The sequence below is a fragment of the Equus przewalskii genome, chromosome 22 (genome assembly GCF_037783145.1).
Source record: "Equus przewalskii isolate Varuska chromosome 22, EquPr2, whole genome shotgun sequence".
NCBI lineage: Eukaryota > Metazoa > Chordata > Mammalia > Perissodactyla > Equidae > Equus > Equus przewalskii.
Genome location: NC_091852.1, coordinates 7,141,447 through 7,166,578, shown reverse-complemented (window position 1 = coordinate 7,166,578; position 25,132 = coordinate 7,141,447). Strand labels below are relative to the sequence as shown.

Genomic DNA, 25,132 nt, shown 5'->3' with positions numbered 1-25,132 from the left:
TTTCTATTACTACAGAACTGCTACCATGAACATTTTGTTCATTTTAGCTGAATGCCAGGAGAAGTGTTTAAATATTTAATTGAGCCTGAAAATAAGGCATATAGTTGAAACCCTAATCCAGTCAGAATGTTTCACGAGTATGAGGGGAAAATTGGTAGTTGGGCTTTTCTCGTGGAAGGCCAGAATATTGTGTCTGATTTCAGTTCACGAGTTATTTTCACGCTATCGCACATCGTAGCCCAGCTCCATCAATAATATATGCAGTGAGTCACCACCCCATAGATATTCTCCAGCATGAACTGGAGTATTTGCTGCAGTTTACAGCTGCAAACGGTATTCCTAGCAATCGCCATATTTCGGTAGTTGAGTTGATCTTCCTTTAGGACCAGGATGACATTTCCTTTCAGCAGCCCTCCTACATGGACTAATTAGCTTTTAAGAAAATAGTTCAGGGCCAGCCCATGGCCGAGTGGTTAAGTTCACGCACTCCGCTTAGGCGCCCCAGGATTTTGCTGGTTTGGATCCTGGGCGCAGACACGGCACTGCTAGTCAGGCCACACTGAAGCGGCGTCCCACATGCCACAACTAGAAGGACTGACAACTAAAATATACAGCTATATACTGGGGGGATTTGGGGAGAAAAAGAAAAAAAAAGAAATATTGGCAACAGTTGTTAGCTCAGGTGCCAATCTTTAAAAAAAAGAAAGAAAATAGGTATATTGCAGAATAGAATTTTCCTCTCTGAAGCCCAAACTTATTATCAGGATATTAAATTGGAGCTTATTACTCATTGTTATTCCTCCTCTTTGTTGGTATGTATAATTGTGGCAAGATTCCCTGGGAGGACCAAATTAAAATTCAGAATCTGGTTGACTCTGAAGAACCAGCATCCTCCTCCTGCCAAGTGTCCATCTGTGTGAGTTGATATGTATGGGATGAAGGGGCTTCTTAAGAGGAATTTTGTGCACAGATCCTCAGAGGCAGAATAGGAATGACAGGGAGATGGAGGGGTGGAGAGAAGGGAAAGGAAAATGATCAAAAGATGAAGGAACATCCCTAGATTAAAAATGAAGATTCTTCTTGTTGGAAACTTGAATACTGTAGATATAAAGGCCTACAGAGGGTCGCAAGGGCTCCTTAAACACTATATCTTTTTCCAGAGAATGGACTTATACTTCAATGCTTAAAGAAACGCTAATGGCTCCAGAATTTCTCCTACACTCTGAACCAGAAACTGCCCTCTTAATGCTGAAGATGAAGGGCAGAGAAGCCCATGAACTAAGCTAAATGAAGGGCAATAAGGGCAGACTTTGGGGGAATTTCACACTGGAAGTTGTCCTTACTCCCTTTTCTCATTTGGATGAGGAAAGTGGGGGGAACAGATTCTCCCTTCCCAGAAGTTTTGACCTTTGTTTTCTTTCTACATATTGGTAGATAGATTGATGAAGATAAGTCCTAGGGGCAACAGTGGGGAGTCATCTAAGAGAAGAAAGTGGGCAAAGCTGGCGCATGAGCCAGAAAAGACTTGGTCAGTAACAGGCTGATGGATGTAGGTCGTCTGTGCTCTACCGAGGAACTGAGGGCTTGGTGTATTTCTCTAGTCCAGATCTAGAAATTTGGAGGATGCCTTAAAAGGGAGCAGGGGGTTGTAAAAAGACAAGATTGACACTTGCTTCACATTTATCACCTTTCTTCCCAACCAGCACATTTCCTGAATTACAGCAATTCCAACAAAGACATAGACTGCTGCTAAAATGTCTGCAGGGGACCCAGATTACTTGACCCTTAACTCAGCATGAAGATTTAGCAAGAAATTACATCTGGAGGATGCACAGATTTTTAGTACCAGGAGATACACTGGGAACAGAGAGGGCATCTGCAGAAAGGACAGAGCTGAAGCAAATGGAAGGGCTGGCCCTGAGCATAGAGGATTCCCAGAAGTCACTGGGGAGACCTGGGGTCGGGGGCTGAAGTCTTGAAGCTTCGGCACTGAGGGTTTAGAACCAGCAAAATGTGGGGCCCAAGCAGTTTGACTTACTTGTATCCACAGGCTTCAGAGGCTTGGGGGCAATGAAGCTATTAATAGAAAACTCATGATCTTTTAAGGTTATGACCATCATGGTGGCTTTGCTAAGGCCTGGCCTCTACTCCCTAGTTGCTTACCTATTCTTGTCTTAAAACTGTCATGTCTGCTATGGCAGCAGCATAATTACTTTATTTCCTCGATTCTGGGACACAATCAAGTTTAAGACATATCTTTGTTTTAATAAGATGTTTCTAGGAGGTAAAACCTCCTATATTAAATTGTACATTGATTAGAAGATGCAATCCCAATTTTAGAAACATTACAATGCCACAAAATGTGCATCTTAGAATTGAAGAAATACAATAGTAATGCAGCTATGAACACTAAAGCCTCTGCCCGATTCTTCTGCTGGAATTCAGAATGGACCTTGATTGTACTGGTTCCTCTTCCCTTTCTGAAAGAAAGGACAGAAGGGAAATTAGCACTTATTAAATATCTGCTATAATAATAAAAATAAGGGAGACCTCTAATATCTATTAACTGCTTATTATGTGCCAGGAATTGTTCTACGTGCTTTCACATATGTTATTTCATTTAATGCTCATAATAATCTTGAGAGGTAGGTGTTAGGAATACAGTTAATCTCTGTGAGACTCAGTTTCTCCATCTTTGCAGATCAGGGAACCAAGGTGCACAGAGAATAACTTGTCTGAGGTAACATAGTTTATTTTGGGATATTAATCTATAAACTTAGGGCTGCTTAGATTTTTTTTTTAACTTTTTCTTCTCTTTCTTAAAAATTCTGAAATATATCATGCATATAAAAGTATGTATACTATATATACCTTTAAAAAATTATAAATAGTGCTGGCCTGGTGGCGCAGTAGTTAAATGCACACGTTCTGCTTCGGAGGCCCGGGGTTCGCTGGTTCGGATCCCGGGTGTGGACATGGCACTGCTTGGCATGCCATCCTGTGGTAGGCGTCCCACGTATAAAGTAGAGGGAGATGGGCACGGATGTTAGCTCAGGACCAGGCTTCCTCAGAGAAATGAGGAGGATTAGCAGCAGTTAGCTCAGGGCTAATCTTCCTCAAAAAAAAAATTATCAATATAAGTAACTATGTACTCACCACTCAACTAAGAAATAGTTTTATGTTCCCAGTATTTTTGAAGCTCACTGCATGTCCTTGTCATTCTCTTTCCTTACCGTCAGTTGGCCTGTACTCCAAACTTTGGGGTGATCATTCCTTTTTTTCCTGATAAGTTTTTACCACCTATGTATGTATCTATAAATAATGTATTATTTAGTTTTGCGTGTTTTTTACCTTTATTTATTTATTTTTACTCAGGTATAATTGACGTATAACATTATATTAATTTCAGGTGTACAACATAATGATTTGATGATCACCATAAGTCTAGTTAACATGGCACCATTTTGGAACTTTATATAAATGGAATCGTACCTTATGTATTCTTCTGTAGCTTGCTCATTGATTTTAGATTCTTCCATGTTGATGGTGTTGCTATAGTTTATTCATTTTCACTGCTGTATAGTAGTCCATGGTATGCATATAGCACAACATATGAATACATTTCATCTATGTAAATTGTTTACTGAGACATTGAGTGACTTGAAGGTCACTTTCTTTGGCGTATCACCCCTGGCTTCAGGCCTGTCTGAAGTCTATTCCTCCATATACAGTTAATGTTTTTTGTGCGTGTGACTTCATATTTGTCCATAATAGACTTTTTCTTCCTGAAATATATCCTGAAACATATTTGAAGGGTTATCTCTCCAGCTGCCTTTCTTCTACCTCCCATCATACACTTTATAGTCAGCATATTTATTACTGCAGTTCTGAAAACTGCAAGTTCACCGTGCTCTCTTGCCTCTAGGCCTTTGTCCATGTTGCTCTTTCTGACTAGAATGCTTATTTCCTGGCTAACTCTTGCCCACCGATCAGGTTTGTCTGGTTACAAAAGCCTTCCTCCCCTACATTCTAGTGTGGGCCTTCTCCTTGAGCTAACACCAGGGCTTCCTGCCATCTCCTCAGGGTTTAGTCAGAGTTGGTTTTCCAAAGGATCCGACATATTATGGAATAAAACCTCATAGTTATACTTGGTGCCTGGAAAGACTGTATAAAAGGTCTGTTTGTATAGTAGTAACTGTGAGAGGAAACATGGAAATACCACTTAGAATTGTCAGTACTCAATTTTAAAATACACTTAGGTTGAGTGTAGGGCACAAATCACATCCTTGTTGGTAAAAAAGAGATGGATAAATACATATTATTTTATTTTGCCTTCAGGACTTTTGGCTAGATTCCCTAGGACTTTCTCTAAGAACAAGATAAGTCAGACAGAGAAAGCCAAATACCGTATGATTTTCACTCATATGTGGAAGATAAAATAACACCAATAACCACAAACAGACACACAGACGTAGAGAATAGATTGGTGGTTACCAGAGGGGAAAGTGGGAGCGGGGAGAGCAAAGGGGTAAAAGGCCCCATTTATTGGGTGATGGAGGGCAATTAGACTTCGGGTGCTGCACACAATGTAGTCTACACATAAATCTAAACATAATGATGTACACCTGAAATTTATATAGTGTAATAAGCCAATGTTACCTCAATCAAAAAATTTAATTGTAAAAGAAGACCTGACCCTCTTTGCCTGGAGTTAGCTCCCTGGCATGGGAAAGAAAACTCTCATTTGGTTCCTTCTTTGTGTTTTTCTGACACCAGCTGCTTATCTATTCAACATCTCACAAAGAAATACCTCAAGGGATGGTTGGAGATGGGAAGTAAACACCAAATTAGTTGCTTATATACTTAAAAAAATAAGCTTTTGATGTTTAAGTAGTTTTAGATTTATGTACAAGTTGCAAAGATTATACAAAGAGTTCCTATATCCCCTCACCCAGTTTCCTGTTTTATTGGCATCTTACATTACGGTGCTAGATTTGTCACATCTAAGGAACCAACGTTGGTATATTACTATTACCTAAATCCCAGGATTTAGATTTTCTAGTTATTCCCTAATGTCCTTTTTCTATTCCAGGATTCCATCCACAATGCCACATTGCATTTAATCCTACTGTCTTCTTAGCCTACTCTGGTCTGTGACAGCGTTTTGGACTTAGCTTGCTTTTGATGAGCTTGACAGTTTTGAGTAGGGTTGGTCAAGTATTCTGTAGAATGCCTATCAATTTGAGGTGGTCTCATGTTTTTCTTACGGTTAGACAGGGGTTATGGATTTGGGGGAGGATGACCACAGAGAAGACTGCCATTCTCATCACATTATATCAAGAATACATGCTATCAACATGACTTATCACTGAGCTTACATACTTTTTAATACCTTTAGTTAAATGGTTGGATGGTGAGAGAGTAGATGTTGAAGTTGGAAGACTGAATTCAGATCATAGCTCTGTCATTCATTAGTGTGTGACTTGGGAAAGTTAGTTAATCTCTCTATTCCTTAGTTTCCTCATCTGTAAAGTAAGGATAATAACAGTATCTACCTCATTAAATTAGTAAATATATGAAAAGTACATAGAGCCGAGCCTGGCACGGGGGAAGTAGGATATAAGTTTTGACTATTATTAATATTATTGAGTAACACAAGAGTTGTTTGTTTCTATTATATATGTCTTCTGGACTCTCTTTGCCTCAGAAAATTAAACTAATGGTTTTTAGTGATAAAAAAAATCCCATCGACCTGGGTTTTAAATTTTGAACATGGGAAGATGTTTGTCTTATTGTCTCTTGGAGTTTTAAATTATCCCTAAAATATCACACTTTCCCTTAAAATTTGCATTGTCTGCTGATGAGAATCTTTTTCAGGAGACTCCTTTGAGTATTTTCATTATCATTCAAATCTTACAATTAGAATATTCTCTTCAGAGTGCTGGCTCTTTTAGCCATTGATCCACTGATATATTTCTGGTTCCCCAGGCCCAGATGTACAATTCAAATTAATAATCTATGAAAAAGAGTTATTACTGTTTTCTTCCCTTTGGACCAAGCAAAAGATTCCCAAGGTGTGTTTCAGCTTTTATTAATATTACAAATGAACGTCTAATATTCTTCACTGCCTACTTAATGGTTGATCTTAACACCTCCAAATAGGGAAGACAATTGCGTTTATAAATCTGTATGTCAGTTTTCTGATGTGTTTTCCAGTTTTCTATTTGTAATCTAAGCGATAATTTTGAATACTCATTCTGAATATTAAAATACATTCTTTTGCTGTTAGGATTTCTGAAAATTTCATTTGAAACTTCGCAGAATGTTTTATACAAATCCAAATATGCATATTTTGATATATTTTTGTCTAATGCCTTATTCTTTTCCTGAAATGTTATCACCCTGGCTCGTTCGTTTTGCTTTGTTTCATGGCAGTTTTGGGCAGTAGGATAGAAACATTTGTAGAGAATCTGTGTGTATGTGTCTGTGTGTGTGCATGCGTGTGCAAGTGGGAGCCATGCACAGGCATGTCATGTGTTGGATCAACAAAGAGAACTTCTACATTTACCTTTAGCAGCAGAAGAAATTTTTCCTGAATAATTACTGTGACACACATACTCTTTTAAGCACTTCACATACAGTATCTCATTTGATTCTTACAATAATCCTGTGAGGTTGGTACTTTCATTGTTCCCATTTTTACGGATGAGGAAATTGAAACAGGGAGAGGCTAATTAAGTACTTGCCTGAATTCACAGGGCTAATAAGTGGTAGAACTGGAATTCAAACCTAGGTCTATCTGACTCCAAAGTCCATCCTCTTTCTCTACCATTCATTGCATGTTCCCTGGAACATCCCTATTCCGCTATTTTTCTCTTGAGATATGGCATATATAACTCATAATATCTTTGTGTGTATGTGTTCAGGAATATATCCTTCTAGACTTAATTTTTAAAGTGAGATATAACATACATAAAGGGGCCAAATCTTGAGTGTATAACTCATGGTACTTGCACATATGTGCACGCCGGTGTAACCACCCCGCAGATCAAGACATGGGGTATTTCTTATGCTCCAGAAGACTATCGCATACCCCCTCCAGTCATAGCCATTCTCCCCACACAGGTAGTTGCTAATCTGGCCTTGATCAACATAAATTTTGCCTGTTCTTGAAAACCTATAAATAGAATAATATAATAAGCACTCTTTTTTTGTGTGTGGCTTCTTTTATTTAAAATTATGTCTGAGATTTATTTACGTCGTATGAGTTTATGTCTTTATTATTGCTGCATATAATATCCTTTTAAAGCTAACATTTCCTTCTAGCTGCAAAAGTCATACATTTTCAAAGCAGAGAATTTGGGTAAATAGGAAAGAACACAGAAAGGAAAATAAAAATGACTAGTAACTCCACTATCCAGAGATAATTATTGTTAAAGCGTTTGACTATATCCTTCCAGGCTTTTTTTTCTGTGCATATATGATTACTAGATTTGGATTGTATATACATTTCTGTTTTATAATTTGTTACTTTTTCTTAACACTTACCATGAAAATTTTTCATGTCATTAAAAAGATCTTTTTACAATGATTGAAAAATATTTTTAAAACATTTATATTCAAAAAACTTTTTTTGGTGGTGGTAGGGGAATATGTAAAGAATTCACAAGACACAAATTTCAAAAGGTACAAAAACATATGAAAAGACTCTCTCCTATCCTTGCCCTAGCCACCCCTCCAACTCCTCCCCCACCCCAGGATCCAACGTTACCAGTTTCCAGTGTATTCTTCTAGAGCTATTGTGGGCACATATGAACAAATATGTATATATATTATTTTTCCCCTTCTTATGCACAAATGTTAGCGTACTATGCTATTTTGCCCCTTGCTTTCTTTACTTAATAAGGCTTCTTGGAGATATTTCCACATCAGTATCAAGAGCTTCCTGGTTTTTAACACACAATGGAATGCTTATTTCATGCATATTAAGTGAAATACAAATTACAGCTATACTGAGAAACCATTTTTCATCTGAGTGGCAAAAATATAATGGCATTTGATGTTGTCAAGGGTATAAGGAAATAATAATAGTCAAGCACCATTCTAAACAGTTAACTTATTTTTTTGCTGAGGAGGATTCACCCTGAGCTAACGTCTGTTGCCAATCCTCCTCTTTTTGCTTGAGGAATATTTGCCCTCAGCTAACATCTGTGCCATTCTATTTTGTATGTAGGTCACTGCCACAGCACGGCCACTGACGATTGGTGTAGGTCTGCACCTGGGAACTGAATCCAGGCTGCCAAAGCAGAGTGTGCCCAACTTAACCACTAGGCCATGGGGTTGGCCTCCCCTTTCTTAAATTGAGGTAGCATTGGTTTATAACATTATATAAATTTCAGGTGTACATCATTATATTTTAGTTTCTGTGTAGATTACATCATGATCACCACCCAAAGACTAATTACCATCCATCACCATACATATGTTCCCAGTCACCCCTGTTGCCCTCCTCCAACCCCCGCTTTCCCATCTGGTGACCAGCAATCCAATCTCTGTCTCTATGTGTTTGTTTGTTGTTGTTTTTATCTTCTGTTTATGAGTTAGATCATACGCTATTTGACTTTTCCCCTCTGACTTATTTTGCTTAGCATAATACCCTCAAGGTCCATTCATGTTGTCAAAGATGGTGAGAATTCATATTTTTTATGGCTGAGTAGTATTCCATTGTGTATATATACCAAATCTTCTTTATTCTTCCCTTGATGGGCACCTAGGTTGCTTCCAAGTCTTGGCTGTTGTGCATAATGCTGCAGTGAACATAGGGGTGCATATATCTTTATATGTTTGTGTTTTCATAGTCTTTGGCTAAATACCTGGCAGTGGAATAGCTGAACTGTATGGTAGTTCTATTCTTAATTTTCTGAGGCATCTCCATACTGTTTTCCACAGTGGCTGTACCAGTTTTAATTCCCACCAGCAGTGTATGAGAGTTCTCTTTTCTCCACATCCTCTCTAACACTTATTATTTCTTGTCTTGTTAATTATAGCCATTCTGATGGGCATGAGGTGATATCTCATTGTAGTTTTGATTTCCATTTCCCTAATAATGAGTGATGTTGAACATCTTTTCATGTGCCTGTTGGCCATCTGTATATCTTCTCTGGAAAAATGTCCATTCAGATCTTTTGCCCATTTTTTAATTGGGTGGTTAGTTTTTTTATTGTTGAGATGTATTAGTTCTTTATATATTTTGGATATGAACCCCTTATCAGATATATGGTGTGCAAATATCTTCTCCCACTTGTTGTGTTGCTTTCTTGTCCTATTGATGGTTTCCTTTGCCTTGCAGAAGCTTTTTACTTCAATGTAGTCCCATTTGTTTAATTTTTCTATTGTTTCCCTTGCCTCGTCAGACATGGTACTTGAAAATATGCTGCTAAGACTGATGTCCAAGAGTGTACTGCCTATATTTTCTTCTAGAATTTTTATGGTTTCAGGTCTTACATTCAAGTCTTTAATCCATCTTTGAGTTAATTTTTGTGTATGGTATAAGATAATGGTCTACTTTCATTCTTTTGCATGTGGCTATCCTGTTTTCCTAATGCCAGTCATTGAAGAGACTTTCCTTTCTTCATTGTATGTTCCTGGCTCTGTTGTCAAAAATTAGCTTTCCGTAGATTTGTGCGTTTATTTCTGGGCTCTCAATAGTGTTCCACTGACCTGTGTGATCTGTTTTTGTGCCAGTACCATGTTGTTTTAATTACTATAGCTTTGTAGTACATGTTGAAATCAGGGAGTGTGATGCCTCCAGCTTTGTTCTTCTTTTCTGAGGACTCCTTTGGCTATTTGGGACGTTTCGTTCCATATAAATTTTAAAATTATTTGTTCTATCTCTGTGAAAAACGTCATTGGAACTTTGATAGGGATTGCATTGAATCTGTAGATTGCTTTACGAAGTATGGACCTTTTAACTATGTTAATTCTTCCAATCCAAGAGCACAGAATACCATTCCATTTCTTTGTGTCTTTTTCAATTTCTTTCAACAATGTTTTATAGTTTTCAGTGTACAGGTATTTCACTTCTTTGGTTAAATTTATTCCTAGGTATTTTCTTCTTTTTTGCTACAATTGTAAATGAGATTTTATTCTTAATTTCTCTTTCTTCTACTTCATTGTTAATGTATAGAAATGTAACTGATTTTTGCACGTTGATTTTGTATCCTACGACTTTACCATATTCATTTATTATTACTAAAAGCTTTTTGGTGGGTTTGTTAGCATTTTCTACATATAAAATCATGTCATCTTAAATGGTAACAGTTTCACTTCTTCCATTCCGATTTGGATCCCGTCTATTTCTTTTTCTTGCCTGATTGCTGTGACTAGGTCTTCGAATACTATGTTAAATAAGAGTGGTCAAAGTGGGTAAACAGTTAACTTGTAATAACTAATTCAATCCTCACAGCAACCATATTAAGTAGGTTCTATTTTTATGCCCATTTTACGGAGGAGGAAACTATTTCACAGACAGTGTAAATAAGTTACCCAGGGCACTCTTATACAATGCTGGGGGAGAGTAAACTGATACAATTTCTATGAAGACAAATTAGTCAGTAGGTATCAAAATCATGCATTTACTCTTTGACCAGAATTGCACTTCTCGGAATTTATTTTATCATATACTCCCACATGACACATTATACACACATAAGGTTATTTTCTGTAGCGGTCTTTATAGTAGGAAAGTGTCAAGAGCTGAGCTGTAGAGAGCTGAGCTGTCAAAATGAAATTAACAGTCAAGCCTTTCATTATTTACCTCTCTAGTATAAGCAAGAGGCTGACCAAGAGAAAGCGTGGGCTCCCCATGAGTTCCATTCTTCCCCATGGAACAGCACCCAGCAAGGGTCAGTGCAGATGTGAGGATGTGAGGGCGTGAGGATCTTCTCACTGCCAAGGGAGGCCCTAAGGAAAAGGCTTCTGCCATTTTATGGTCCCAGGAGTTGGGGGTAGGGAGAAGGGAAGGGAGTGAGATGGAAAGATAGTACTCATTGAGTACTGAGCCAGAGTGAGGAAAACGTCTTCAAGATTCCTCTCCCCACCCCCCCCCCACATAAGAAGGTCTCAGCAGAGGTGTCTGTGAAAGGCTCCTGATAAAGAGGCCTCCAAATAGAGGTGCCTGGGCTAGGAATGCAGATATATGTAAGAGCATGGTTGGTTAGGGGCCTGAATCCTTGACTATACCTCCCTTCCGAGACTGCAGGGCACTGGCTGTACACCAAGTCTGGTGTGGGAGGGCAGCCCTTCCCAAGAGACTTGCCAGGTAAAGCCTTTATAATTGCCTGCGGTTAGGCCTGAGAGATCAAACATAGAGTTCTGGCCAGGAGTCAGACTCCTCACTAAGATTAGAAACAGTTTAAAGATTCTTCAGTAGGGTGTTGGTTGAACAAATTGTGGTAAGCCCATACAATGTCTTACCATCTAGAAGTGAAACATTATATTCAGTGGCAGCAAAGTCAGGATCCCATCTGGAAATAGATGCTTTACTTAAAATGGATAATTTAAGAGAGTTTAGGAAGGGTTGAAGTATACTGCAACAGCCAGGGCTAGCAACAGGGAAGCCATTATTCTCCCTAGGCCTGAATGGTTGCAGGAGGGAATGGTTACAGCAGCCCCTTGAGAACCTGTGGTCCTCAGTAGAGGCACATCACCACTGCCAAAATATGGCCCAGCAGGGAGGGAGAAGGAGGAATAAGTACCCTGACCTCTCTCCTTCCATTTTTGATCAGAACATCCATCTTTGGCTGATGCTTTCCATCTGCCAAACCTAACCTGAAACCAGATGGTAAGGGACCTGTTAGATGCAGTCTATAAAGATTAACCTTAGAAGACACTGAGGAAGAGGAAAAGAGTGGAGAAAGTGGAGAAGGGTGGAGATTGAAGCTGTACCCAGCAAGTGTTGGGTGGATCAGTGCAGATGTGAGGCAAACAAAATATCTAGCTCAGTGATTTCATTGTATAAATATATAATTATTTAGTCTACTGTGTGTTGTTGAGCATTTAGATTGCTTCCAGATTTTCTTTTTGCTTATTATAAACATTCTTTTATTTAAATATTTTCATGCCTATTCTTACTTCTGCAAGATACATACTTAGTTGAGTGGCTGGGTCCCACTTTTAAGATTTTTGATATATATAACCTTCAGAAAAATTTTACAATTTACCCTCTTCCAGCAAATTGTGAGAGAGTTTGTTTGCCTACATTCTCATTAACACCAGGTATTATCATTAGTCTTTGCTGATTTACTAGGGGAAAAATTACATCTTGCTGTTTTAATTTATATTTCTTTGGTTACTAGTTGAACTTAAAAATTAAAAAAATCTTCACTGGACATCTTTGTTTTGTTAAATTATCTTCTTGTTTTACTATAAAATCCTCACTTTAATTTGTGGCTAGTGCCCTTCAAACCATAGATCCTCTGTTTTACCCTCTCTAGAGAATAAACCTTCAATATTTTGTGATGGTCTTTGCCATGGTTACTTGACTAGAGTTGGGGCAGAGTTGTAGGATTGTCTAACTCCTGAACTGGATTTTCAACCAAGCTTCATGTTCTTAGTCCCATTTTCATGCCACCACCCTCTTCTTCCTACTTCTAGAGACGCCTCATGCTGCCAATTCCCAAGCCTTTTGGTGGCAATGCAATGTAGTTTGCTTTGATTGTTGACTTTCTCCTCTGCCAGCTCAAATTCAAACTTCTCAGGTCTTCCAAGTAAGTTACCACTCTTCTCTTTGCTTTCCGTCTTCCTCATTTTTGTGGTGGTGATCTCTTCTCCTGATCTCTTTGTCCTTATATGTTATACCTTACAAGTATATAATTCCCTTTCCTGTCATTTTAATGAGTTCATTGGAGGGTGCAGTGTTTTCACAGAAAGTCCCAACCTGAATTTGTATCTTAAATTTGAAAGTGTTTTACTGGACCTTGTTAGGTTGGAAAATCCTAGAGATGTCTCATAGACTCAGAAAGGATAGCTGTTAAGACCAGAGAGCTTTCAAGTTGCCTTGGATCAGTGTGAGGAAGGCTCCTCTATTGATGAAAATTGTTTCCATGACCTCTTAGAATATCTTTGCACTGACATTCATAAAGGTTTTAAACAGTTGGGTTGTTCATGCAACAGTTTGTGAACTTGTTCATTGGCATGCAATCCAATGAATCAGACAGGTACACATTTATTATATTCACAATTTAGGTTAAGCCACCCAGGAACATAGCAAAATGGTTCATAACTGATGTTGCATGAGCACTGACTATCAGAAAAGATGGTGGCTAGAGCAGGGTTCAGGGGACCTGCTGCTGGGTCATTTATATGCTGGATCATGAGGTGGTCTGGGCCACTGAGGAGGTCTAGGAGGGGCTGGGGTGAGGGGAAGGGGACACTTTGAGGGCTCAGTGCAGCTGCTGTTTGCCAACTAGTGTGGAAGCATTTTCGTATTTTATAGTAGGTATGGTCATAATGGTACATATAACTAATTATCAGTCCTGAGTCTTTGTCTTTTGCTCCAACCATGTTGTTTTTTTTTTTTTTAAAGATTTTATTTTTTCCTTTTTCTCCCCAAAGCCCCCCGGTACATAGTTGCGTATTCTTCGTTGTGGGCTCCTCTAGTTGTGGCATGTGGGACGCTGCCTCAGCATGGTTTGATGAGCAGTGCCATGTCCGCGCCCAGGATTCGAACCGACGAAACACTGGGCCGCCTGCAGCGGAGCGCGTGAACGTAACCACTCGGCCACGGGGCCAGCCCCCCATGTTGTTTTTATGTGAATTATTTACCCTCTCTAGGATGCTCTAGATGTTACTTTAATCTATGTTTTACCTATGTTGTCTGTCACTGCCTTAGTTCCTCTTCTCAATATCTTTCCTAGCTTTCTACAGATAAGGGATCCCCTGTATTAGATTCAGGCCTTCACCAGTTCCTGAGCCAGTCCTGAAGGTGGTGGCCATCTAATCAATAACATCAGCAACCTAGTGCTTGCTTTCCAACAAGCGTCCTGACTGTGTAGGTAATCCCTGAGTTGTAGCTTTCCCTTAAATCCCCAAACTTGGCTTTCTTTGTAGGGTGGACTTGTGTCTCAGTTTCCCTCCCCACTGTGCTTGGTACCTGATACCTTTTGGTACATCCTACATCTTTCGATTCGCCCTCTCCCTGGTCACTTTCTGTAGTCTTGCTGCAAATGGACAGATATAGCCTGGAATCATGATATAGCTACCTATGTGGCTTTGAGCCCATCTGCCATCTCTGCTCTGCTCTGTAACCCTGGATTGTACTCCTTTGGTATTGATGCTTGCCCAACCCACGACCAAGTATTGCTGTGCCCCTTGGATGCTATATTATAGACTGTGCAGGTTCTCCCACAAGACCATGTTTCATACCTTAGATTGGGCAAATTTACCACCCTAAAAAAAAAAAAATCAATGTTCTGTTAGCAAGGATGGAGAGAAGAATGGCTGACAGGTCAGATACCAAACAGCTTTTGGCACACCATATCACATACTGGCGTTGGAAGTTCCCAACTAAACAGGCCCTGCAAAATATCTAATGATGAAGCTTATGGTGGGCAAGTGCCATGCAGGTACTCAGAGCTTGCAGTTAGCTTTTTAATCTCCCTCTCTTAACTGTGAGAAGACAACCAAATATTATCAGACGTTTGAGGAAATATGTATACACAAGAAAGATCAACTTAAAAAATAACTTGGAGAAAACAGAGGCAAAGCAAAAAAGGAGGTAGGAGCAAAAAAGTTTTAATATTATCATTAATATTCTCAGGTAGGAGAAGGTCGTGTAATAATGAAACAAGAAGAGAACAGTATAAAAGGAATATTTAAGGAATAAAAGAGAATTCTTGGAAACTAAAAATGTCACAAAAATGATAAACTCAATAGAAAGGTTGGGCCGTGAAATTGAACACACCTTTGAATATAGAACAAAAAATAAAGAAAATGAAAAATGAGAGAAAAGAACGTTAGAATGTCATTCTAATAGTTCTAACAGCTGAAGGTTAGAGTTTCCAAAAAAGAGAACTAAGAAAATGGAGGGGAGAAATTTGTAAATTAAGTCAAGAAAATTCCCCAGAGCTAAAGAAATCAGTTTCAATCCTATTTAATTAGGTATGTCATTGTGAATTTTCAGAACTCAAGAGACAAAGAGAAGATCCTATAAACAGAGAGAGACAGAGAGAGAGAAAGAGAGAGAATAGGAATCAGAATGGCTTCAGATTTTTCAAAAGCAATACTGGAATCTAGAAGGCAATGAAGCAATGCTTTCAAGGTTTAACCTCAAATTCTGTACCCAGACAAATTATCAGTCAATTCTGAAGGTAGAATAAAGACATTTATTACTTGCAAATTTAATACTTACAAGGCGTCATGTTTTATCTACCATGAACCCTTTCCCAGAAGGTTACTGGAAGATATGCTCCACCAAAACAAGGAAGAGGAAGAGATAGGTGATGCAGATGAGACCAAGGGCACCCTCAGGATTGATGATGAAGAAAGGTCCCAGGATGAGAGTTAGGCACCAAGGCATTGAGGGCAACTAGTCCAGATTGGAGCATTTCAGAAAGCTCTGGAAGAGGCTTCTTTCTTTAAGAAGATGTAATTGATAGATTGCCTGATACATGTGAATGTCTCAAGTCAGATTCACACTCCTGGCAAACAGTTGAAGGTTAATTCAAACTAGGGGAACAAAATCAAGCGAAGGAGAGAGCCAAAAGTGGATTCAGACCTGGCAGGTAGTTTGAGCAGGGCAGGAGCTATCAGCATAGGAGAGATACCACCTAATAATAGGAAGGGGATTGTCTTGCTCCCAGAGCCGGATGGAATATATGGTCTGACTGGGCATTTGTTGACATTTGATTCCTATATGGCTCATTTCATCCACACTTCTTAACAAATAAGTGGCCTCTGATATCAAAGATATTCCAATTATGACTTTATTATCACTTTCCATTTGGACCAAAAATATCAAGCCCTTAGTTCTTAAGCCTTAAAATTGTGTCCTTCTGTCTAGGTAGTTCTCCCAAACAGATACAGCTTTTCTAAAATATTGTGACAGCAGCTATCGGGTTTATATAACGTGTGAACATCCAGACAACAATAATACCTGCTTTGATGACTCTAGATAATGGACTCTCTCCTCCAATGGTCATTAGAGAAATGCTGCTATAGTCTTGTTCTAGCATCTTACTGGTTTATGTTGGCCTTGAGCTTTTTCTGTGTCTGATTCTCCTGGAGTTGATTTGCTCGATTCCTTGTACTGGGGACTTCACACTGATAGCAGCCATTTCTCAGTCTCTCCACCTGCAGCTACTTCATTTAGTGCAGAACCTTCAATAATTGCATGATGATTTGTGTTCCTCTCTAAAAATTCTCTCTTACTCTCTGTCCCTCTGCCTCTCCCCTGTGTGTTGCTCTGAGATTTCCTACACAGGCAGGATGAGTCTTAGGCCCTCCACTTTTTGAAAAGAAGAAGAGCTCTCAGGTTAAAAAAGAGTGTTTAGTGCTCGTCTTAGTTAGCTTGAGCTGCCATCACAAAATACCATAGACTAGGTGGCTTCAACGACAGCCATTTATTTCTCACAGTTCTAGAGGCTGCTGGGAAGTCCAAGATCATGGTGCCAGCAGATTCGATTCTTGGCATGAGCTCTCTCCCTGGCTTGCAGATGGCTGCCTTCTCACTGTATCCTCACATGATGGGGAGTGAAAGCTCTGGTGTCTCTTCTTATAAGGCCACTAATCCCATCACGGGGGCCCCACCCTCATGACCTCATCTAAACCTCATTACCTCTCAAAGGCCCCACCTCCAAATACCATCACATTAGGGATCGAGGCTTCCACATACGAGTTTGGAGGGGACACACATTCAGTCCATAGAATGCACAGAAGCTATTCCTTTGTTTTTTCCTGTGAGCTTCATCAGAAATCCTGGCCATAGCCATTTGTGCATTTACTGATTGACTGTTTTCCATCCACTGTTCATTGAACAGTGCTTCTTAAACTGTAGTGTACATACTGGTCACCTGGGGGATTTTTGTTAAAATGCAGATGATTCAGATTCTGATGTAGAGTTTGAGAGTTTATTTCTAACAATCTCCCAGGCAATGCTGATGTTGCTCGTATAATGACCACACTTTGAGTAGTAAGGATAGATACAACCACAAATACTCAGAAGTATTTATTTTGAAATTTGGGAGAGAAAGGATTTGGGTTTTGTTTAAAAGTGTGAAGCATGATCCTATGCAAATGAACCACTGCTGTCTAATATCTGTTCAGTATAGCTTAATATATTGAAAACCCTATTTGGTCTCAGGTTGTATGTTAGATATTACAGATTTTATACCTGGAAATTACTGCTGCTTCCATTATCCTAATTCTCTGTAGATAGTAGAGATCTGTCCTCCAGAGATGGGAATGAGCAGGATCCTTTCCTTTTGGGAGGTGTACATGGAAGAAAGGACAGAGAGAGCACAGATAGAGGATGTTGGGATGGACAGGGATCAACAAAATTACTTGCTAAGAGCTCTCTTCTCAAAAATGTCACTGCAGATTAAACTACGATTTCTCAAACCTGAGGGCGCATAAGAATCACCTGGGGTACTTGAGGACGGTGCAGATTACTCTATGCCCTGAGGTTCTGATTCAGTAGGTCTGGCAGTGAGACAGGGGAGGCAAAAATTTCCATTTTATACACACAGCTCAGGTGAATCAGGCAGTTGGGCCTTGGACCATTAGTGTGAGAAACACCGCATTAGCAAGATTGGTAGTAGTCTCTGGAAAAAGAAAACAAAACACAAACAAAACTGGGCAAATGTTTCTATCTGTTTTGATTGGCGTCTTTTGGAGTTACTGTAAGAGAGAAAGGAAGACGTCCCGCTGCTCAGCAGACAGGGCTTTCAGACATCTGACTATACATTAAGCAGGCTCAAACCGTGTCAGTTCTCTGAAGCAGGACGGATGGCCATAATTCACAGGAATGTGTAGTTTATAGCTGATAGGAATTTTTGAGGCTTTCCAACTTTTTTGGCTGTGACCTATAGCAACAGATACATTTTATATTGTGTTCCAGGAAACACACACATGCACAGACACACTCACACAACACATATGTGTACATTTATTGACTTCATCAAGCAATACTCTTACAACCTGTGATGCTCTGATATACTTTTTGTTATGTTTAAATTTTAAAAAATTCTCGTCATGACCCATGAGGTTGATTGTATGGCTATTGTGTTATAACTTGCCACTTGAGAAACACCAATCTAGTGCAGTCATGTTATTTTAGAAATGAGAAACAAGCTTGGAGAGGTAACGCTTGTCCAAAATCACACAGCTATAAATAGAAGAACTCAGAGCTAGAGCTTTCAAGCCGGTCATCCATCCACCATGGCCTACAGTATACCTAAGTGTTTGTTTTATTGCTCTCAGCCTATTTTCTCTCAGAACAAAATAGTCCATTTATATTTACTAGATTGCCTATCTAGTTGAAACACTTTGAAGGGTATAAATGTTTTTTCTCTAAATGAACCACTAGATGGTAGTGTCAACTCTTCTGATGGTGAACTATTCGGCTGAGCCAAGGTGGATTCAGATTTGTATGTTTGCACCCTTATCTTACAATGCTTTATAGACTGGTATTTCTCTGTAGGTAAGCTGAGCTTTATGCCCATCCTGAAGAAACTGTTTTACATGATTTTACAAGCAGGATCCATTTTTTTATTTGGCATTTGGGTTTTTGAAATCTGTTTGGAAGAGATATTTAGAAAAACAAACACACATGTGCTGCCAATATCCCCAAAAGGGCCCTCTTGTTTTGTATTCACTATATTTTTATTTTCCATATTCTTATTTTAAAGGACTTTAAATAATCATTTTCTGTTATTTCTATTATTCCAGATTGAAAACTAAATTTCTTTTAGTGTGGAAAGTCCTATGTGGGCCCTTTTGGGTTTGTAATAAGGGAGCAAAACTCCCAAACAACTTTATATTTATCATCTCTTAAGAAGGAAAAGTCATATTCTGCTGTAGAAGACTTTTCTTTCTTAGTTGCAGCAAGGTTGGCAGAGTGATCTGTGCGTGTAAGAGGAGCTTCTGAGGAAGGTGAGTGTGAAGACTATGCTGTTTGTTGGGGTTTCAGGGTTAAACAGGCTGAACAGTTGAGTCCTTCCTCAACCATACCGTCCTCACAGTTTGAGCTGGAGGAAAAAGAGAGAATCAGATGGCTATCCTTGACCCTTATTCTTTCTAGCCCTCTTTCCAGCCTCCTACACAAGTTCTCCTCTTTAAAAAAAAAAAGTGAATTCAAGGATGTAGGAAAGATAGGAAGGATAAGAAGTGTGATGGTTAATTTGATTTGTTAACTTGGCTGAGCCCTTGTGCCCAGATATTTGGTCAAACATTGTTCTGGATGTTTTTGTGAGAGTACTTTTTAGATGAGATTAACATTTAAATTGGTGGACTTTGAGTAAAGCAGATTGGCTTCCATAATGTGGGTGGTGGGCCTTGTCTGATCAGTTGAAAGCCTTAGTGGAGCAAAGACTGACCTTTCTCCCCCACCCTCCCCCAAGTAAGAAGGAATTCTTACAGCAGACTGACTGCCTTTGGACTCAAACTGCGATGCTTCCCTGAGTCTCCAACATGCTGGCCTAGTCATCGTATTTTGGACTTGCCGAGCCTCCACAGTCACATGGGCCTGTTCCTTAAAATAAATATCTCTCTCTCTGTATACATCCGTATGTATACATGCATGTATACAAGTATACACTTATATCTATTCGTCCTCCTATTGGTTCTGTTTCTCTGGAGAACTCTGACTAATACAAGAAGTAAAGGGATAGGGAAGATAGGGGACTTCAGGATGATTAACCCAGCTTACCAATTAAAAGCTCAATTAAAGCATATGGAAAGACAATTAGAACACTGCTGTTCTCTCCTCTATTTCTCTCCTGCAGCTTCCTCTTCTCTGAAGCCTTGAAAAATGCAGGGACTTACTCTGTTTTCTGTATCATGGTATCCTCAGTGCTTACCACAACTTTTGCCACATTCTAGACTCTTGCTAAGTATTTGTTGGTTGAGTGAATGAATGGTTAGGAGTCTTAATTGTACAACATAGGGAAGGACTGAATGCTCAGTGTCACAGGAGCATGAAAATGTACAACAAGTTTGGGGAATGATGAATAGTGCAGAGGTGAAGGTGTTCTGGGACAGAGTGGCTATTTATAAATCTGGAAGTGTATCCTGCTGAGAATTGGGACTTTATCCTTGTGAGCAGCAGAGAGCCATCAGGCAATTTTAAGGAAGGATTATATCTATATTTGCCCCTCAGAAGCTGATTACCAGGATTTTCTGAAGGATTAGCAAAGCTCAAAGGCTTTTATTTTTATTTACTGCACTTTAGAGTGTCTTAAATCCAAATGTATTCCCTTGCCTCTGCCTGTTTCAAGTCTCCCTGGTTAACCTTTTTGTGCACTGACACAATTGAGAAAAGAACATGGGTCTTGGATTGATGTTGAAGCCTGGGTTTATCCCTTAGAGGCCTCATGATCTTGAGCAGCTGCTTTACTTCTCAGCAGCATGGTTTCTTCACTTTAAATATTGGTATAACCCAATGTTGAAAAGTTGAAGGCATTTTCTTAAGATCCGGAACAAAAGGAGAGTCTATTATCTGCTTTCTTTCAACATTGGACTGAAGTTTCTAGCAAGTGTCATATGGCAAGAGAAAAAAGAGTAAAATGTATAACGATTGGAAAATTAGTTAATGGATAAATTATTAGAATTAATAATAAAGTTTTGTAAGCCTATTGGGTGAAATATACTAAAAAGTCACTATATTTCTATACGATAGCAACAGAAAGTGTAATTCAATAAAATTTACAATGGCATTAGGAAATATTAAGTTCTAGGGTGAAATGTAATAAGTGTCCAAGTACTTTACGACAGAAATTACAAAACTTTATCGAAAGATATTACAGAAGACCTACATAGAGAAATATACCATGTTCATGGGTTAGAAGGCTTATTTTGTGAAGATTTTACTTATCTGAAGTGATCTACAGATTTGATGCAATTCCAGTCAAAATCCCAATTTATATTTAAACCCAGTGAGCCAATTCTAAAATCCATGTGGAAATGCAAAGGACTAAGAATAGATAAGCCATTTCTAAAGAAGTATCAGATTGGAGGACTTGCTTTACCAGAATACTAGATATCAATATTTATAAACGTGTTAGTTGAAAGATTGACAAATAGACCAATGGAACAGAATAGAGAGCTAAGAAATAGATCCATGTATATACGGAAACTTAAAGCAAATCAGTCGGGAAAAGAATGAACGTTTGAATAAATCATGCTGGGAAAATTGATTATCCATGTGATAAAAATAAACTCTAGATGCATTAAGATTTAAACATGAAAATCAAAATTATGAAATTATTAGAAGCAATATAGAAAAATATCTTAAGTACTTGGAATAGGGAAAGATTTCTTAAATAAGACACAAAAAGCATAAACCATAAAGGAAAGGATTTATAACTCCCACTATACTAAAATTAAGAATTTCTCTGGGGCCGGCCCAGTGGCGCAGTGGTTAAGTTTGCATGCTCTGCTTCTCGGCGGCCTGGAGTTCGCCAGTTCCGATCCCGGGTGCAGACAGGGCACCCTTTGGCAAGCCATGCTGTGGTAGGCGTCCCACGTATAAAGTAGAGGAAGATGGGCACGATGTTAGCTCAGGGCCAGGCTTCCTCAGCAAAAAAGAGGAGGACTGGCAGTAGTTAGCTCAGGGCTAATCTTCCTCAAAAAAAACCCAAAAGAATTTCTCTTTACCAAAAGACAGCACAAAGAGTGAAAATACAAGGCACAAACCAGGAGAAGACATTTGCAATTGATAAAACTGACAAAAGGTCAGTATCCAGGATATGTGCATAACTTCTACACATCAGTGAGAACAGAAAATCCATAGAAAAATGGGTGAAAACTTGGAACAGACATTTCACAGTAAAAGAAAGCAAAATAGCCAATTTACCTATTAAAAGATGTTCTACCTCATTCGTAGTTAAGGAAATGTAAATGAAAACCATAACATACTACCATGTCCTCCACCCATGAGACTGGCAAAAATGAAAAACTCTAACATATTGTTGGTGAGAAAATGAAGCAAGAGGAACACATACACTGTGGGTGGGAATGTAAATTGGTATAACCACTTCAGAATAAAAAACGCCTATAAAAATACCCCATGATTGATCAGTCCCACTTCAGAGAAATTTTTGCACATTTGCACTGGGAGACGTGGGAAGGCAGTAGAGGAATGTTCATAGCAGTGCAGTTTGTGACAGCAAAACACAGAAAACCACTCAGGTGTCCCTTGAGAGCTGTCAGCCTCACTGCTCATGATCAAGGAGGAAGGACGCTATGACTATCCTCGTGCCGTATAGTTCATGAACAGTGTCTGCCATACCATCTAACAGGAAGGCTCAAAGGAACTCAAATTATTTCTTAAACCGGAGAAATGATAACATAGTCCATTTTGTTCTTTCCTTTAACCTGTCACTTTAAAAATAATTCACAGGCCTTTAGGGATAAAGAGTACGATGTCAACAATTGACTATAAGAGAGGAATAGGTTGCTGAATTGAACCTCTGAATTCTGGAAAGTTTAGAGAGGGTGTGGTATATCAGAAAAAGACTTTAAAAAACAATTTAAAGTCCAACCTTGAAATCAATGTGTCAGTGTCTAACTTGTACACCTACTTTGTATTAATTTTGAAGCTGACTTACACCCTAACAAAATCAGACCACGAAGCCCGTGCAGAGGGTGTGGTCAGTTGTTTTTGCAATGGTAACAGGCTGACTACCTGAGCAGACTCCTTTTTCCTCATAGCTAAGCCTACTTGAGCAGTTAATGATGCAGCAGCTGCCGTAGGAGTTGTTCATTCCCCATCCATCAAATCACAATGCTTTTCTAGTGAAGGCAGTAGTGCCAGGGCGAATGTTTCCTTTCTGTAGCTCACAGTTATGCACGTATTTAACAGTGCCTTAAGAAAGCCTAATTTTGTCAGCATCATTGGAATATTTGAGTCTTGCTCATCTTTCCTCATCCATGATTTATGGAGGAGCTACTTTTTTTTTTCTAAGAGAAATAAAGAAAGGAAACCCTGTGGAGCAAAGGGATACGTGGGGTGTGGGAGGGGAGTTGTATTTCCTATTCTAGGAAAGAAAATACTCCTGACATTTTAGGTCATCATGTTAGGCAAAACAATAATCCCAAGAAAGCAGTGAAATTTGAAGGGGTCAGACACACTTGGCTTCCCGTGTGTCACTTCTAACACTTACTTCCGGGCTGTCACTTTACTAACTGAGCTGTGATGCTACATAGCACTGAGAAAGCTGGTTAATCTTGCTAAGCCTTGGTTTCTTCATTTGTAAACTAGATGGAGTAGTAAAGCCACCTTGCAGGATTGCTATGAGAATATGACGATGCATGTAAAGCATGTAGCCCAGCATGTGGTAGGTGCCCAATAAACCTCAGGTTGGGAGCCCAGGGTCCTGAGCTCAGTGATCCATTTCATTTATCAAAGGTTGCTCTGAAAGTGTTTTCATAATGGAGTCTTTAAAAAGAGTCTCCCTACTTCCAAGTTTATGCTAGAATTTAAGCTGCAACTTTGGTTACTGGCTCTGGAAGGTACAGTGATGAAATTGGTCTCTCGCTGAAAATGGGATTAGGTAAGAGCAAACAATTATGGTGCAGATTTTATCTCTGTGAATAATGCCTCTGAGCTCCTGAGCCCTATATGTAGGAAATTGTTTAATATCTGCTTGTAAATGTGTCAGGCATCTCAAACTCAACTTATCCAAAATGGAGCACTTGCTCATCCATCCATGAATCTCTTCCTCTTCAGGCTTCCTCATCTCAGTAAACAGTGCTTTTGTGCATCCAGCTGCTCAAGCCAGAAACCTGAGTCATTCTCAAATCCCTTCATCGCTCACTTCTCAGTCTGATTCATCTCCAAGTGCTGTTTAAAGCTCCTCTAAGTATGTCTTCAATTGGTCTACTCACTCTCATCTCTACTGCCATCACCCTAAATCCAAACAAGCATTTTTAAAACCTGGATTACTGGAATAGCTCTCCAGGTAGTCTCTCTACTTCTACTCTTATTCCCCCTCAATCCACTGGATCTTGTCTTCTTCCTGCTCCAAAGCTTTGGTGGATTCCCTTTGCACATAATATAAATCCAAAACCGTTAACATGACTTATAAAGCCCTGAATGATATGTCCCATGTCCAGCTTTTCTGCCTTATCCATCACTATTCCCTCCATTACTCCGGTAGATTAGTAGGAAACTCAGTTCTCCAGTGTGAGAATTTAGCATCAGTAATGTGCTATGCTTGAAAAGACTTCACCAGGATTTTCTATAGGAGAGCTGAGGTGAGTCTGGGAGTGCCCCTCCTCTGTCCAGATTAGGTCCCATGATTATAGTGGACATTTGTTTTTGCCCCCTCTCATGGCGAGAGGGAAGGAGCTCCCCGAAGTCTCCCTGTGTGCTTCCAGAATGCTGACTTGCCCCCAGGCTTCACAGCGGAGCATGGACATTAGACCACAGTTCCTCAAACTGTCTGTGGTGAAGGCCCAGTTTGCTTTCTCTCCCACATCCCCATCCACTGTGAACTGATACTTGTGAAAAATACAATGCAAATGAAGTACTGGAAAAATGACACACAAAATAAAGATACAATATAAGCCTCAATTTTTTTATAATTAGATTTAATTACTCTTGTCAAATTGCAGTACAAATTTCTAACCATCCTTAATTTTTATACTTAACATGTGGCAGGTGATAACAAAAATGTGGGAACAGGTACTGGTCCATGGACCACACTTTGAGTAGGACTGACTTAGATTAGGCCGATAGTATTCTCTGTCTCCCAGTAATTATTTCAGAGGTGCTCTTATGACCTGAGCTGATCCCATTCACTTGAATGTTGGCACTTTAATTGGGAACACTGAGACAACAATTCTTTGTTTTTCCTGGCTCGATGCCATCATGGGAACCCAACAGAAGTTGTTTGAGAACTAGTTAATGCTAAGA

At 39.3% G+C, this 25,132-nt stretch overlaps 1 protein-coding gene and 1 long non-coding RNA gene across 3 annotated transcripts in view; one reads left to right on the top strand and one right to left on the bottom strand.

Annotated features, from left to right (window-relative positions):
- Positions 1–25,132, top strand: part of LOC103545446 (spermatogenesis-associated protein 31D4-like) — a 40,588-nt gene that overhangs the window by 3,001 nt on the left and 12,455 nt on the right. Inside the window, exon 1 of one of the 2 annotated variants that reach the window (XM_070590766.1) lies at positions 23,718–23,768. The exons of the other annotated variant lie outside the window; for it this stretch is intronic. The gene's annotated coding sequence lies outside the window, so the exon portion shown is untranslated. Of the gene's footprint in view, positions 1–23,717; positions 23,769–25,132 lie in introns of those variants that run through there. 2 annotated transcript variants of the gene reach the window in all.
- Positions 2,245–25,132, bottom strand: part of LOC103544488 (uncharacterized) — a 52,359-nt gene continuing 29,471 nt past the window's right edge. The window contains exon 4 of the long non-coding RNA XR_011531880.1: positions 2,245–2,480. This is a non-coding gene — a long non-coding RNA (uncharacterized lncRNA). The remainder of the gene's footprint in view (positions 2,481–25,132) is intronic.